Below are 11,682 nucleotides of genomic sequence, written 5' to 3' on the forward strand. Positions count from 1 at the left end.
TCGAGCGCTCTAACCTCCTAACCATGTTGGGCATCTAATATTTGGGAAAACATTTTCACAGTTTCTTAGTAAAAATACATTTCAATTACATTTCTCATTCTTTGTAGATTTTATTACTCTCGACAATGTTATCAAAACCTGTTGTTCAATGGGCTGCCCTCTCGAGATATTTGCGAACCTGTGTTGATAAATATCATTCGAGGTAAGTCTTTTTCACTAACATCTTTATAAATATAACAGTATTGTCCGTTGTCTGTTGTATGTCCATGTAACTACTTCATAGGATGAAGATTGACATTCACAAAAATTGGTATGGATGTTCATTAGGTCCATGCAGGAATACACAAAAATTTCAGTTTTGTTTTTTAGGGTTTTTATAGGCATTTTTACCACTACTTCGTCCTCTGTTGATGGATCTTCACCAAATTTGGAATGATGTTTTTTTTTCCTTTTTTTTTACATTTACACATAAGGTAAGTAACTTTTCATGTCCTAACATAACCTTTCGTTAATCATGAATGTACATAACTTCTGTCCAAGGGAGGGGTACCCCAGCTAATAAAAAATAATGAGATTTCACATTATTATTAAAACAGACTATTATTTACATAATTTCCCGTCTTTTAACCAAAATTCATTGTTTACGCTAACAAGATGTTGAGCCCTATTAATCCACGTGAATGTATGATATTTAACTTCTTAATATAATTTAAACTCCTGTCATGTAATACCAATATTATTTACCTGAAACTATCGCTAACGTTTGTGTTTTTTAATATACAGATGTTATGGATACATCGAAACAAAACTGGATTTCAAAGCGAAAGAAAAAATCATATGGATTTGTATATTACTTTATATACTATTAATTTATGTATAGAAAATATTCCTTAAGTCTTTTATGATATTTTGTCTTTTGGATTATTGTGCACCATATTTACAAACGTATTTTATGCTTTTACAAAACATTCGAGTTGAAGTTATTACCGAGCTGACTTGTGATCTACGGATATTTCTTACTATTAATGTTTATTTCTGTGGTTATATCAAACATTTATTAACCTTATATATTTCAAGAAAGGTTAATTAAGCTTTGTAACTCGATATTTAGTATACAGGAGAAAATAAATGTATTAGTAATTTTTTTTACAACATCATGGTTTTGGAATTAATACTTTAAAGCTGGTATAGTGGCTGGCAAAGTCTTTTTTATGTTATAATACTATAGGATTGAAAGAAAAAAAAATGATAAAACTGTATGTATTTTTGAAAAGGGCATAAAATTAGAAAATGAAAAGCAGGTAATACACAGAAATCAATTCCGTGTATATTATTTATATTATTTATATAATATATAATATATAATAATTTATATTATTACATTTCTTTCCTTAAATATTCACAAGATGAGTACGGGAACCACCTGTTCAAAAATGTTTCTATATTATTTTATGAAAATGTTTGACTAATATCCACGCTCTCAAAATAGCAGTTATAAAACATTCTTCCGAAGATTTTTGTCACAATACACTCATTAAATAGAAATATAAGTATAATAAATTCAGTATTAACATGGAAACACAAAGCATAAATTGTGTACGTATAGATCTGATTATTGAAACATAGAACACTTTACACAAATATAATCTCAGTATTTTAATTATAGACACTAAAATATTAAGCATAGCTTGTACTTCTGGTGATTTCATAACTGACACAATAATACGAAACGTAGAATCTACCTGTAATTTTAATCATTCACACAAAAAACGACACTGAACACATTTATTCAAATCCTCAAATTTTATTAGTGACACAATCGGAGAGTACTCGTTCTCTAACTTTCTTTATCTTATTATAATTACACTGAATAGAGATTTGTGCATTGCTGTCTTTTATATATACATATATATTTTCATATACGTGTTATTATAGTTTAATGACAAAGTGTTACAGCTTCAGACGTTTTATATGTTTTATATTTCTATTGAGTTTTATTTTTTTTATTATCAAAATACATTTGCCTAATGTTTTATATAAGACTATCTTTAGTAACGACTTGTTGGATTCTAAACCATTTATCTCTTACTAGTTGTTACAAGATATATATATGTATGTGTAATCCATTCAGAATGATATGCAAAATTGTTTTAGTTTATCTGCTTTAGCAAACGGCTACATAATAGACTGTCTGCGCTTTGTCCATCACGGGTAATTGAACTTCTGTTAAAATATTGAAACGAGAACAGGATATTTTCAGAATCGGCTACTGTATATTTTAAGTTTTCATACATATTTGTCCCCCAATTGACTCACACCTCTAGAAACCGAGTTTCGATACCCGTGGTCTGCAGAACACAGATATATCATTGTATAGCCTTGTGCTTAATTCCGAATAGAGAAACAAAAATCATACACATTTACTGCATATAGGTTTACTTTCCACAAGAAGATAACAAACAAAAATCATACACATTTACTGCATACAGGTTTACTTTCCACAAGAAGATAACAAATAAAAATCATACACATTTACTGCATACAGGTTTACTTTCCACAAGAAGATAACAAATAAAAATCATACACATTTACTACATATAGGTTTACTCTCAACAGAAAGATATTTCTCATCTTACTCCGTCTGCGAAGATTTAACGATAACATCAATTTGTTTTCACAGGGACTTTAACGTCCAGCTTCAATATATATATTTTTAAAACATGTAATATATTTCGTATTTTCTTACAAATATATTAGTAGATGTTGTAAAAACACTTTTTTTAAATACTACCACTAATTCACGAGGAGATAGTTTATTGGAATGCATAATAAAGTGGCAAACAATTACAGAAAAGAAGATTTTAAACTAAAATGTATTAGTTAGTTTTGTGGTGCATCAGGGCATTTATGTGGTTAGAAAATAGAAAAGGTTTTCTGCAATCCTTTGTTTTTTAGAACAACATCAAACTATTATGTATCACATTGCAAGTTTAAATAAATAAATATTTATTATGAACAAAGTATTATGACCATCTAACTTTGTTTCAGAACTTGAGAAAATGTGAAATACTTGAATCCGATGATGAAAGATTAGGCAACCGAAGTAAACAAGCAAGCAGCTAATCACATAGGAAAACTTAAAGACATGAAAATAAAAAATCCTCAAATAATGCTAAAAATAGCATGATATTTTTTCTTATCATTAATACAGCTGAAAAATACTATTTATCAAAAAAATAATAATATTTCCTTACGAGCACGAGAAAGTTGTCCAAAGATCTATTTTTTCAAAATTTGGTAACTTCTTTATTTCAAGTGCCGAAAAATTAACACTCACGTATTCTTTGGTAAGAAACATTGTTTATTAATAAAATAATGGCCGAGTTCATGACTAAGTAACAAAAAATGTGCAACAATTGTGTCTTGACATAAAAACAGAAGGGTATCTATAGAACGTAATTAATAACGTGGTATTCTACATGGTAAGTATAACGTTGTTTTGCTAAAAGAAATAGACTGTTGGAAGAGTGGTAACCGAAGAGTCTTTGGCGAAAAAAAGCTTTGACTGGACAAAGAGCTCTCATAGGTTACGGAGCCCCAGCCTTTTGTAAATAGTTTGGTGAACTTGTTGTGGATTTATATACATATGAAATAACTCTTGGCAACAGCATAGAACAAAATATAGGTTTATAGTTTGGATGGATAATTTTTACAGTATATCCAGCCCTGTTTGCTTGCTACTTTTACGACCTCTATTTGTAGGTTTTTAAATTCCTTTTTTTATTTGTCTTGTCTCTTATAACACATTTTAATAGCTAGATATTTGCATGAAAGCCTTAACACAGTGTTATTTGCTCTTTTCATATATTTACCTATTTTCGGTAATACTAGTGACATGTTTCAAGCGACTGAAACTGCTATCTATATAGCAGTGGTTCTCAATTTGTTTTTTGGTGAGGACTCATTTGTAACTAAATAGCTGCAACCCAGAAAATAACTAGGACAAAAAAACAAAACATTAAAAATATTTAGCATACTAAATAAATAAACTATTGACCATTTTTATAAGCTGTAACCAAGTTTGGTTAGAGGTCCATAGATTAGAAAATATTGGCCTAAAGAAATGTGTAGAATACATACAACGACGAGCTTTTTACCTTTCCAAACAGTTGACTGAAGGTACCTAAAAGACTTCTAAGTGTTTAGAATTTCGTTAGTTCCATTAGAGTTGAGTCAGAAATAGAAATATTTCAGGAAATGAAAACGGGTGCTGTCAGTTAGAATATCAAGTAATAAAAATGTGTTTCTTCACAAAGCTCTCTATACATTTACTTAATAAAAAAATAAGTAAACAAAACTTACGGTTCTAAATTCTACGGAGAAAAGAAAACTATTGGAAGAGTTACTGTTTCTGAAAAAGCTGCTATATACTATATTAGTGTTTTGGTATTCAAATTTCTATATAATATACAAGTGTTTTGGTATTCAAGGTGTGACTTTCGCGTAGCAAAGTATAGGAGACTTCTCCTAAAATAAGAAACTATTAAACTCTTGTTAAGTCTGTTTTAAATTTCTCGCAAAGCTACATGTGGACTAGCCGTCCATAACTTAACAGTGTAAAACTAGAGGAAAGGCAGATAGTCATCATCACCCACCGCCAACTCTTGAGCTACTCTTTCACCACCGAATAGTGAGGTTAGCCTTAACATTATATCGCCATCACGACTTAAATGGCGAGCATGTTTGATGTGACGGGGGTTCGAACCCACGACTCCAGGATTAGGGGTCGAGCGCCCTATCTTCTGGCCATTAGCAGGCGCTAAAGCATAAATTTTGTAGAATTTAACTGCTTGTTTATTGTTAAGGTTAAACCTACACAATTGGCCAACGTGCTCTGCCCAACGCAGGTATCGAAACATTATCATCCTTCCGAATTACCGCTGAGTAATATCTTTTGAAAAGTTCAACTTGCATAAATGTATGGGAAGCAACAAATGTAGAAAAAAAACAAATATACACTTTTGGAGAATACAGTGATTGGTTATTGCTTATGTATGATTATCATTCTATCGCATTATTCTAAGGATTTTATTTACGTCTCTCTAAGGTTATATTCATTCTTGTTATTCAGTATTTGATTAGTTGTTGTTAAGCAAATTTGTTTTGAATTTCGTGCAAAGCTACACGAAAATACTTGTTAAGCAGAAAGGCACACAATAGTTTTTCTGTGCTCTGCCCACTGTGACTATCTAAACTGGATTTTTAGCAGATTTACCGTTAGGCCACTAGTGACTCTCCAGTGTGACCGTGGTTGCTCCGAGTAGTCAGACTTACGGTATTAATAATACGATAGAGGAACCAAAGTAAAGGCAATAACTGTAGATTTAAAAAGGAATTACGAGGCTTAAACTAACAACCTTTTCCTTTGCATCATAACATGCACACTACGAATCTCGTAGGAACCAGTGCATCAATCACGTCCTGAAGGGTAGTAACTCCTGGTAACGAAAGCACAATAAATTTGTAATTCATTAGTCACAATCACATTGTCAAGATTAGGTTTGTTTCAATTTCAACGTCATAACAACTAGAAAATACAGGACTACCTGACGTGAAGAGATACTGGGCTCGAAAATCTAGTTAAGTCTTTGTGGTTTTTAAACCAGTTAATATTCTTTTCCAAGTGCTGATAATTGTGCCTCTACAATATTTCCTGTTTATTACGCATTGGCTATTAAAATGGGAGCTTATTTTGGGCAGTTTTTCTTCTCAAATACTTCTGTTTTATTTTATTTTGTACTCAACTAACGCGTATATTAGATGAATTATTGAAAGCTAGCAATGAGAAGTAGTGTTTTTCACTTGATAGCCTTGCGACAAAACTTGTTGCAAGGAGCCTAAACACTCGTTTGTGCATGGTTAGCCGTGGACTGAAAGACGTGGTGAACCACTTAATTCAACGTATTCAACCTCTGTACCTATATTCTAACCTCTATATATCTATATTTTAAGTACTAGCGCATATTTAGAGTAAGATGAAGAATTTATATTTTATATATTCACTATATATTTACGCATTTTATCACACATATGTTTACATTATTACGACAAACCTGTGTCGCTACCCACAAATCCACATCTAAGCAAAAGTAACTCAAATTTCAAATGGTTCATTGAAGTTGTTTTACACTTAATCCTCATTACCGAGGAAAATTAATTTTCGTGAAATTATTACAGATCTGTTTGTTTGAATTTCGCGCAAAGCTACACGACAGCTATCTGCGCTAGCCGTTCCTAATTTAGCAGTGCAAGACTAGAGGGAAAGGCAGCTAGTCATCACCACCCACCGCCAACTCTTGAGATACTCTTTTACCAACGAATAGTGGGAATGACCGTCACATTATAACGCCCCCACGGCTGAAAAGGCGAGCATGTTTGGTTCGACGGGGATTCAAACCCGCAACCCTCGGATTACGAGTCGAATGCCTTAACCACCTGGCCATTCCGAGCCAACTATTAGAAGGAAGAAACCAAGTGTTCAGCCTCAAATAATAAAATAAATTTTAAAAAAATGTTAATAAAGATTGACAGTTTGAAAAATAATTTGCCCAGGTAAACAAATGGAAAATATAGTGGAATTACTCTAAGATTTTGATACATTGCGATCCCAATAATTCTGTACACAACAGAGTAAACTATTTATGAACCAAGTCTGTTTTTCTGTGCAGCTTATATTTCTTATTTGCGTCCCATTATAGTCAAATGGTAACACAAATCGTATGTTGCATATTGTAGGCCTGGTGCGTGTTGAGAACGATGGTTAAATTTGCCTATTTGGCGGACAGGAGCAGCTCAAGAATTTACTGTGTTGACTAACTGCCTTCCATCTAATCTATAACATCAAAATTATGGATAATCTGCAGTATATTTACGTACAATATAAAAACGAAAACTTGCCAAAGAGCCAATTTTATTCATTTAGGAGTTAAAAACGTTTCTTTCAATGACAAATAAATCTAAGTTGGTTGGAACAACAAATTTCCATTTGCGACGGCTGAAACTACAAGGGACTTCTTTCCAAAAGAAACTTTCTTTAAATAATAGAGTAGCAACAAAGAGCAAATTAAGATCCTTTTAGAAACACGTAAATAAAACTCGGTGTTTAGAATATTAAATTCAGTTTTGATAAAAATGTTCTAATAACATAAGTATAAGAACAATCGTATCTCATTACAATTGCAAATAACATCTTTATACTCCAGGAAATAATTGACCAACATATTTCCGATTCTACGAATAAGAAACATGAGGGAATCCTCAATAACCACACACCTGAAATTCTTTTAGGCAGTATTAGAGTAAATTAGTATACGAGATTTTTTTCCCTTTATATTAGCTATATTTTTGTACACAAGCAATACCAGACGTGGGGAGCGCGTATACCCGATTTTAGTACTCAGCAGGATCTCTACAAGCTTATCCTTAAATTTAAATTATTTTAAGCAGGATTAGAGTAACCTAGAATACCAAACGCATGGTCAAATACATCAGTCGAAAGGGTTTGACCTCTTGAGTCCAAAACTATAATTGGATCTCAAATCAGACAAGAGATGACGTAGCTATAAGTTAAAAGTTTGTGCTTAGAAACCTTGAAGCCATTCTGTAAGCCGCGGCTAAAAAAAACAACAATTTCTTAATACGACAAAATGTTTTTACTATTTATTTGCAGACATCGAGTTGGCATAACGTACACTACCAGAAACAGTCTTTATGTTTTAATAACAAATCTTAATGGTCTGAAGAGTGACACATTGCATCTAAATTAAATTACTTTTCAGAAAGATGACCTTCACACAACTAATTTTCACACCAAAATTATTCCCAAATGAAACGACGTTTATTTCACGCTAATTGATTGTTTTGGATATTCGTCTAATGCAACACACAGGATATCTGCGTGTGTCTAATTCTAAACTGGTCGAATACAACGAAGTTAGCTAGTCAAAACATCCACTGCCAACTCTTAAAATAGTATTATCAAACATTGAGATTTGGCTGTTACTCACATAACGTATCTTCAGCTCCAAATTACTGAGCAAGTTTTTCTTTTGATGACGTACATGAAGGATGGATTCGCGGATCCATAGGCCAAAACGTTTACCACTGGGTCATGTTTTACTCTCAATTCATGCATGGTGAAGTGCGTAATAAGAATAAAACATAAGCACTTCGTTTATAGTCCAAATTTATCATGTATATCACATTCACATTGCTATATCCTTTACTCATTATTCTCACTTAGGTTTTTCAACCTTTTATCTTCATATTTTATAGCCCATCCACAACTTCTGTTGGTTTAGATATCCAAGGTGTTATGAAATACTAGATAAAGATGCATTTATGTTGAAAATCTAACACAAAAATGTGGATTTCACTTTGTTAAACTACAGAAAATATAGCGATTTTTCTTCGCGTTTTTAAAGTAGCAAATCCTTTTTTTTTGGGGGAGATGTAACTGATTGTTTAAAAAGGCTTAATATTCAAAACGAATCACAAAATAATGAAATTCTCACATAGTTATTGGTTCAAATATAATAAAATGACATCTTATAACAATCTTATTTGTGCATAGAAATATTTATTGTACAAAATTTAAGGGCCATAATTTTGATCTTATGAACCCATTTAAGTAAAATATCTTTTTCCATGTATTTCAATGAGGTACTATTTGAAGAGTAACTGATATTGACTTGTAGTCATTGAATTTTCCAGTCCTCCATTGTAAAATTGTTGGTCTTACTGAACTTAAAACTACTGTATTTTTTATAGGCTGTGGGGAGAGAAGGGTTAAGTTCAATTCTTACCAAATTTTTTATATAATTTTATATAACTTAAAATGTTTAATGGTATATATGTCTCAGCAGTTTACGAAAACTTTAGTCTTTATAATAAATTACCACTTCATTATAACTGCACATCTGAGGAACTTGATAAATCACTAGTCCTTGGTGTCTTCTTTTATCAGTAATATAGAAATTACTGATCAAAAAATAATAAAGTGAAAAAATTGAACAGAAAATCTCTAAACCTTCTTGAATATGGTACTTAGAAGGTTAAAATTGTTGCTGTTGTTCATGTATCCAAGTGTTAAGTGATAATTTATATCATTCACAACTAACACATAAGTGTGAAACAAAGAAGAAGCAATATGCACTATGGAGTTTCACTTCAAAAAGGTAAAATGATCAGAACAACTTATTTTGTTTATGATCCTGGAAGAATTAAAAGTTGCATAACTGGAAAAAGGTAGAAATTGAGATTAGCTTGAAATATGAAATAAATTTTAATTGAGATAGGAGTTGACTATATATTTTAATGTTAAAAATATAAATTAGGCAGATGCACAATTTGACTAGTTTCTTTAAAAGCAAATGGTATACTCAGACCCAGTTAAAGTCTGCAAGTAAAACTGAACCCTCGGTTCATAACGGGCTTTTTTTTTCAAGTTCTTGTCTTTAAATGTCTTACCTTAAAAGCTTTGCAGGCTATTTTAAGGAGAATGTACTCTTCCATTTTCTTTCTTGAAAACTCCAAAAATATGCATAAATTTTATAAAAATGGTCAAAATCTTTCCAATTATTTCAGTAACATTCATTCTCCATGCAGATTGTTGTGAAGCAGGGGTAGTGAGGAGGTGTAGCAGTTGAGTCAAGAAACTTAACAGATATGACAAAGCAGTTGTGCCACTTCTTATTCAAAGCAGCCTATTTCACAGTAGAGATGCAGTCAAGATTTCTATTGTATGATCTTGGTATATTAAATGCAATAAACATGTTAATAACACTGGATTTTTATTACTGGATATTTTGAGTATTATAGAAAACAATTCTATATGCTGAAAAGTTAGTTACAATCTCCAACTTGTAGAATTGTTGTCACATTATTTTGTTTCAACTCCACTATTCACAATAGCTACTGCAGTAATGGCATAGGGGCCACTCTATAAAACATTTTAAATTTTTAAAATATGTGGAAAAGTTTGAGAGTAATTTGTTTTGCTTTTCAAATATTAAATTAGCATACCAAGTTTGGTCTGAATTGATCAAATTTTAAGAGGATATTTTCTCACAGATAGTTTTCCTTAGTATTGGATTATTACTGCAATAATATGGCCTAATTTAATATGTACAATGCATATGTGAAGAACACCTGTACCTGTTGTTATACACTCAGTCTGCCATGCTTCACTCACGAGAATTGGATCATTTCAGAAAGAAATTAAATATACTGAAATTACTTGTATTGTTGAAAGGTCAATAAATACTCAAAGACTGATACACATGATACTTAAATACAGAAACATACAAAAAGAACTATAACCCTTTCAAACATTCATATATCCTATATTAAAATATTGCTCATATCCCTTAGTAATCTGTTTTAACATTTAATGCAGTACAGTAATTTCAAGGAAAAACATAAATACAATATTTTACCCTTTTCTGTGCATAACTTTTGTTAATAAAACACAGTGTTTAAGGCTTTAAATTATTTTCACATTACATCATGGTCTTGAACTTTTACTTTCCTTCGTGCACCTTACATATAAGTACCTTTACATGTACTCATGTCTACTTTTGATGTTAACACTGTTACTTTTTACCATATTACATTCTAGAATTGTTTAACCCTTTATCTGGGCCCTTAAAGCTCAACAAATTATATAATTAAAATATCAAAGGACATAGCAACACCAAGCAAAAATTTCATGAAAAAAAACTCATTAAAAGTAGCTTATTGTCATCTTAATTAATCTTCAACGTATTTAAAAGTTTTTAAATACTGTTAACTACTAGTGAGGTCCAAAGATTATAATCACTAAGTAATTTCATATTTTTGTCTCTTACAACACCCATTATAAAGAGCTCATCAAACACTGGGTAAAAATAATTTATTTTGTTGATAAAACACAGAAGAAACTGCAACGTTAATTAGTGGGATTAAGTGCAAAAATTTTTTTTATGCAATATGCTACTCATATGTTATTATAGATCTTCCCAAAAACAACAGTAAAGAATGCACATGCAAGTTGGTGCATATATATATTTTGTATGTAAAATACCAAAGAAACTGTAGCAGTTATTAGTGGGATTAAGTGCAAAAAATGTTTTTATGTGACTCGTATATTATTATAGACCTTCTAAAAACAAACGGTGCACAACCAAGTTGGTGCATAAATCTATATACAATGTAACTTAATTTAGTGTATTTAACACTCCTACGAAAAGACGTTTCTAGTCCTGATTTCTCCAAGCCCGTTCCCCTGGCTGTGGTTTTGCTAGATAGTAGATAGGGACAGTGGGAATCTTGTTAATCCATTCATTAATGGATTTAAATGGCAATTTCATTTAAATACAAAATTATTAGCCTAATATTAATAACCTTTCAAGTTGCTCTGGGGCCTATTAGGCCCCACTTTTCGTAGGAGTGTTAACTAATTTGCCCCATATAAGAGTACTTTATTTTCATTTTATTTTTATGTATTTTTTCTTCTTTGGAGAACAGTTACCTTCCCACAACTGTATGCAGGCACTGAAGTGTGATATAGATGTAGGATGTTATGGGCTTGAGCAATCACATCTCAGTCTCCTAATTTCTATTATTTTAATTTCTGTTGCTATT

The sequence above is a fragment of the Tachypleus tridentatus genome, chromosome 9 (genome assembly GCF_004210375.1).
Source record: "Tachypleus tridentatus isolate NWPU-2018 chromosome 9, ASM421037v1, whole genome shotgun sequence".
NCBI classification, from domain to species: Eukaryota; Metazoa; Arthropoda; class Merostomata; order Xiphosura; family Limulidae; genus Tachypleus; species Tachypleus tridentatus.